General features: G+C 41.5%; 1 protein-coding gene across 2 annotated transcripts in view; it reads left to right on the top strand.

Annotated features, from left to right (window-relative positions):
• The first annotated feature begins 212 nt into the window (after nucleotides 1–212).
• tfeb (transcription factor EB) overlaps nucleotides 213–6,996 on the top strand; it is a 27,833-nt gene continuing 21,049 nt past the window's right edge. Inside the window, exon 1 of one of the 2 annotated variants that reach the window (XM_035631260.2) lies at nucleotides 213–527. The gene's annotated coding sequence lies outside the window, so the exon portion shown is untranslated. The remainder of the gene's footprint in view (nucleotides 528–6,996) is intronic. The other variant, XM_035631256.2, reaches the window with a different exon arrangement.

Raw genomic sequence — 6,996 nt, 5'->3', positions numbered from 1 at the left:
GCCACGTTCTCTCTCTTTCTTTACACACACACACACACACACACACACACACACGTGTCGATGAACTTGTGTCCCTTCAGTCCACTTGTAAGTGTGTGGGATTAAGTTCGGACGGCCTTCGTTCGCTGTCAACACTCATCGCGTCACCGCCCCGAAATACCGCAGCCTGTCGAGGGCGCGCGGGAAAACTACATTACCCACAAAGCCACTCGCGCCTCGCCATTGGCGGCGGCACAGGTGACCGCAGACGCTCGGAATTGTGACAACATCTCGACGGTCGAAACGAAAACAAATTATCCCCCGAGCTTCCAGCGGTGACACGCGCAGCAGCAGCAGCCTGTGGAAGTACAGACTCACTTCGAAAGTCGACAGTTGTCGTTGTTGTTTCCTTCTTCCCCTGAAGCTCGACTCGTTCTCCTCTGGAGGTGCCCGGCGGACTCGCAGTCGTCGGAGCGTGCAGAGAGAAGCGGGCACGCACTTTCCTTGAACCCGACTCGTTACTTCGTACTGTCTGACCTTCACAGCGGGTAAGTGATATTTCACCTCCGCCACTGACAGTTAAAACAACTCCAAACACCGCTGGAAGTCCGGCGGGTACAACTGTCGCGTGCGTGCTTTCCTCGCGTTACACGCCGAGTTCTGTGATTTCCTTGAGTTTAAAAATGAGCCGTTGCCAAATTATTATTTCCTTAAGAAGATGAAGGCAGCCCCGTCCTGTACTTTCCAGTCCAAAGTTATTAAATCATCTCCAAACATAGTTGAATGAATAGGTTCTTTTCTGGCCGTGTCGCCAGACCTGTAGCTGTGCGTGTTAACAATCATACCCTTCAACTTCACTTACAAGCATCACAAGTGACAGTGCACTATTGAGCACCATTTCTCTTTTCATCCTGCTGCTTGTGACAAACTTTATTATGAATCTGTGCAGAATAAACGTAGGAAGACTCACACATTCAAGATGAGATAATACACAAATAAAGGGAGATATTCTTTATTGCGCTAGAAATGAACTTGACACATAAAGAACAATATTTGAACTTACATATTTCATATGCTTAGTTTCTGATCCAATTTTCAGTTCAGTTACACATTATTTTCCCAGAGTCCATGAATTTGTATTCTATATATATATATATAAATATCAAAAGCAATGAACATAATAATATGAAATAAAATGGTGCTGTTTGCCTGTTTGACAGGGACACTGGTTCTACTTTGGGTCCCACTGAGTTTGGACCATAATGCACCACTTCCCCTGTCTCTGCTTCGAGCTGCCATTTAAAAGCAGCTGGTATCAGTAACAACACCTCGGCCCCGGGGGCCACGCTGCTATGTATAAGCTGTGACTGTAAACTGTACAGATTGTAATAGTCTGTTGCCTATTCAAGCGCTTTCCTTGACAGCCCTGCCTGGTGCCAAGTGCCAACACAAAAATAATGACGTCACTTCGCACCATTTATTCCCCTTATGGCCCTCTCTCTGCAGAGTGGGCTTATTTATATACGCATACGTTATTATTGGTGTACGTGCATGTTGAGTGGAGGGTGAGGTTTGTTATGCCTGTTGCTTTCCAGTAATGCAATGTAGGGCTGCAACAAGCAATCGTTTTAATTATTGATTCATATGCCTATTAGTTCTTCGATTAATCAATTAGTCGTTTGGTCCATAAAATGTCACAAAATGGTGAAAAATGACGATCGTGTTTCACAATCCCAAAGATAAAGTTTTGTTTTGACCACAAACCAAAGGTTTGTTTTTCTGTCATAGTGGAGCAAAGAAAATGGAAGATATTCACATTTAAGCTGAAATCAGAGAATTTTGACTTTTTAGAATAAAAACTAGTTGGACCGCTTAATCGATTATCAAAGTAGTTTGTCATTAATTTAGTAGTCGATTACTAACCGATTAACTGTTTGCAGTCCTGTTATTATGCCAGTCTATTTTTCGATTAATGCAAATGCAATAAACCTGGGATTAAGAAGTAACTTTACAAGGACCCACATGTTTTACTGTAGACTATTTTGATCAATTATCATCAAATGAATGATTTTTGTCATTCATATTTTGTCCGATCCTGTTATTTTGTCTTACCAAGTTATTCTTCTTGATCACCATACACTTAGTTACAGTTGCAGTGATGACGACAGTTACAATCAAAACCGAACTTTGTCGACTGAAATTTTTAACTCCTTTTTCGTCTTTTTAGCTCCTGTTCTCACAAAGTTCTAACTTAAATCCCCCTCTCCAGCTCATCTGCTCGACGACTTGTATGCTGACCTACATTTTTCTTTAGAGTATGTGTGCCACCTTACATCACAGCAAGCGTTAGACATCAGACACTGTCCCCTGACTTCTCGGCCTGGTCGCTGTGATCAAGCATACCATTCTCCAGAGAACACAATCAGGTTCAAAGGTCAGAGCAGAGAGATGTCAATAGGTCTGACAGCCTATAACTGACGGGTAAACCTTATTCTTCCAAGCACCTGCTTACTGCACGTTCGTGACTTTTTTACGCCGAAAAAAAGATTTTTTTTCTCCCGCACACACAGAACCGACAACTAGAGGACCGTGAGGAAATATTCGCTGATTTTTACAAAACAATATTGGTTTCAAATCGCTTACTGCCCATTTAAACTGTGAGTATATGATTATTTATGACATAGATAATGTGATGGGGATTAGAAGGAACTGCAGCCATGGGAAAGCATAAGAAAACCGAAACAATCAACAATAAACTCGGTGAATATGTTTAGGCCTGGCTACTTTTTTTTTTTTCCAAATATAGCTGTACTGATGCAGAATTGGACACATGATTACATAAACAACAGTTATGTCATCATTGAATCACCACTTTTTATCTGACTCTTAATCTCCTTTCTGTGTATTTGTGAATGACAATATTTCTGTATACTTTTATCATGGGCCAATAATGTACCTTAAAAAAGGAGATCACCTTAGATTGCTGTAGACATATTTACTGCCTGTTCATTTCATATTGTCAAAGTAATATATACTGATAAGACAACATTTCTACATAATAGCCAGCTGTGTGAGTGTAGCTGTTCAGATCTTTACCTGCTCTGCACTCACCTCCTGTCTCATTGCCAGTGCAAGTGTGTGTATACAGTGCTGGAGCACAGTTGAGAAGAGAGATACACATGGATGAGTGAGTTGGGGTAACAGAGTGCACACAGTTTCAAAGGTCGGAGGTCAGTAAACACACTGAGCAGTGAGGTCACTGTCAGTAAGGTCAGAGGTCGCTAACCAGTATTTAGAGCAGCACTGAAGCCCGACAGAGCGATTGCAACGCCTCCCCAATAGCACAGCTGCAACCTGCTCGGAAGGCCAACAAAGGAAAACAGAGTCGAGTTTCAAGCACTTAAACCTCACAGGAGAGGTGACCGCTGCGTTCTAATTAAGATACTTGTTACCGTAACTGTATCAGACCAGTTCTCATCCCTGGCTTGTGTTTATATGTTTGTGTTTGAATGTGTGACACACACACACACACATACACACACACACACCCTCTCGCGTAGGTCCACACATTAGCTCAAGCGTTGGGTCCTGTGTGCTGTGTATACGGAAAAGTGTTGTGTGGGTTATATTTTCAGCCTCATTGGACTCATGTCCGCTTGTAAGTGTTGGCAATAGGGTTAATTTTCTTTAGGTAAACAGAAGCAGCCGCAGACACACACACACGCCCACGTGAGCGCACGCACACATACACACACTAATACAGGCATACTGGGAAAAGCTCAGTGGATGTACTCTAGTGTGAAAGAGCATCGTGTGTGTAAACACAGCTTCATCCATTTGCCATATGGACAGATCTCCCATGACCTGGACAGTTTTCTAACCGCTTCGTGACTAGGCCAAAATGTGTATGAGGAACTGTTTCTGTGGTATACTGGGTCTCCCTCAAAAATCAGAATAACAAAACAAATGAAAGACCAAATCACAACATAAGTTAGTTACTGACAATTGGACTTTTTCTAGAAACCCACAGGAATTACAGCGTGGCATGTGCTTTTGTGACAACATCACCCATGATCTATCAGAGGTGAGTGTGGGTGGGACATTATGGGGCATGTGCTGAATGTGTGACTCCACTTCCTCATATTATCTCCATTCCACTGTTTCATATCCCCTTTTGACTGACAGACAGTAGTGATTGTCGAACACAGTCTCCCTTTTCTCTTGTACGAATGGCGTCTCAGCTGCATCTGTGATGCACACTCTGCAGCTGGCCTGTTGTGCATGTAGGACAATTTGCTCGTTAGTATGAACTACAGGGGACGTCTGTAGTTTGTGTTTGTATCTCTCTGCTCACTCAGATCCTCCATAAAAGTCACATAGTTATTTCTCCTGTAGATGTTGATGAGTCATCTCAGCTATGATTTTTGAATCAGTAAGCTTCCATGGGTGGCATTCAAGGACAGGGACAAATGACTTGTATGGTTGATTAGGTTGGACGATCTTCATTTCCAAGGCATCCTATCAAAAATATCTACTGAGTTAGAATCCTGCTTACCGGCTTAGAACGATAAAAACGTTTGTGATGTTTAAACAGGACAATGAAACAGGCGGGATTTCTCCTGTTGCTGCCAATGGTCAGACTGACTGTGACAGACCTTTAATGTGGTAGTGACAGTGCGAGAGAACGAGGCAGAGAGAAAGAGCGGCAGAGAGCACTGCACACAGCTCTACACTGAGGCAATGGCTCAAAAGACTAAGATACTCTTCATATAGGGTTGTGACGAGACACTTGGCTCACGAGACGAGACGATACACAATATTGGGTTCACGAGACGAGACCATATATTACTGGAATAATAGCCATGTATTTGCCTGAAAGTCACAAAATGCAAAACAATGCAGGTCCATTTTGAAACATTTTTACTTATTAACTTGTAATGAATGTTGTTGTCACTTCAGTTCTACTTTCTGAGTATGAATCATCATATACAGTAAAAAACAACAATATGCAAACACGGGAAAAGGTTTTGCCACAAACCGAACCGTGACCTTATAACTGCAGGAACTATGAGTGAGCTTCTATCTTCTAAATTAAGTGGATTCTTTGTAAAGGTTCGGGACCAGAGTGCGAGCCAAATGTGCACGTGAATATTTTGACGGTCAACTTGTGCTGTCGTTTCACGTACTTTTTATATTATATGACAATTTGGTTAACTACTAAAGATTTGAAAGTATCAAATTGATCTTTATCAATGCTGAACATCATTTTATCATTAGTGAAATCATTAATCTTAGTGGAGATTATTGCTTTAACCCTGTGTGTTATCACTGCACAGCTTAAGAACTGAATAGTTGATGTTGTTGTCTCTCTTTTGGGCTTTTATCAGTTATGATGGTTAATGCTGAAAACCTCAACACTTTTAGTAGATTATTTTTGTTAAGGTTGGTCAGTTGGTGGCAGAATCATTTGTAATAAAAAAGTATGTGCCTTTGCATCTGTAAAGAGACACAGCATTCCTTTGTCTGAACTGTTTAATGAAAAACTGTCCCCATATTTGGTCAGAGGACAAGAAATGGATGCTGATCTGACAAACACATACACACACACACACAAAGCTCTTTTTTTTAGGCTTATTTAATTGATTATCTCCGTCTTGACCCCTTCTTGAACCCATGTTTTTCATTGTTCCTGTCCTGTCTTACCTAATCTTTGCTCCCGTGCTCTGTAGTTCTCTTTCTCTTATCCTCTGAAGTCTGACAAGGTCAGAGGCAGCCGCATTCTTCAAACTTAATGGTAATTTGGTTTTCAACTTGTCTACACATTGAGAATGAAAGTTGGAGAAAGAGGGATAAAGAGAGTGAGAGGGAATGGAAAGTTTTGTTAAGGATCAGGTTTTGGTGTGTGACGGCTCCAGTGGAAGTGTGTGCGCGCGCGCGCGTGTCTTATCGCCTAACTCATCTCCTAAATGCCTTTCATTCCATCTCCCCGTACGTGGTGACTCTCACCCATACAAAAAGAAATGCTGTGCGGCTGGTTGGCCGATTACTACACTGCTCTCTCTCTCTCTATCACACACTTAACACACTTTCAGTTCTGCACTTTTGTATTCCCAGTGTTAAAAACAGATAATTTATATGCTCTTGTTTGTGAATCAAAGACCATTATTTGTGCAAAGTTATAGAGGAACAAAATGCATTGTAATCTACATTTCTTTTATTTTTAATTTATGTCATTGGAGAAAGCAGGTGATCATGTTTGTATCATGTATCATGAAACCACAAAAGGATGCATAATAATCATTTAGACAACCTTAGGTCACCTCAGGCCATATAATGTAATACTTGCAGAAGGAAAACATTTTAGTAGCAGACAAGTCTTATTTAAGTGGATATTGAAAACAACAGCAGCATGTTTTAATCTCTGCCGGACCCACTGGTGGGTAGAGAGTTACAAAGCCAAACTGGCTTTCAGATTTTCATTTGATATGAAACAATTAAAAATGTCATCTTTGATTATTTCATTCAGTCTCAGTTGCATCATATACATGTAGCTTCAGATACATGTAGGGTTCGATTTGCTGGGGGGCAGGGGATTTGCCCCTTTCTTGTTTTACATATCTCCCCGTCAAAGTGATAAATGCTACTTTACCAATAGACCATATAAAATGCCTAAAATAGAACAGTCTATAGAGCGATAGAACGATAAAATCCGGCATATACCACCCACTGTCAATGCTTGCGTTTTTGAGACAATAGATGACATTGCGGCACATTTACCTAATGATGCTGGTTCCTTTAGTCTTGATAAATGCACGGCTTTTCCGCATGTCTCCCAGCACGAATATTTGGAAGGTTGATTTAATACTGTAATATTATTTTGTTGTGCATGTGTAATGGTGGACGGCCAGTCCAGTGCTGTGCAGTGTGTATAAACCTCCCTCGCGCACAGGTCAAGAGACGTGCTAGAGGCCAATGCTAGCGCTCTTAAGTTTTCGCTCCCTTGGTTGTTCGCCCGTC

Source organism: Scophthalmus maximus, chromosome 6 (assembly GCF_022379125.1).
Source record: "Scophthalmus maximus strain ysfricsl-2021 chromosome 6, ASM2237912v1, whole genome shotgun sequence".
NCBI lineage: Eukaryota > Metazoa > Chordata > Actinopteri > Pleuronectiformes > Scophthalmidae > Scophthalmus > Scophthalmus maximus.
Note: the sequence above shows the minus strand (reverse complement) of the source record. Positions and strands in the feature narration are given on the sequence as shown.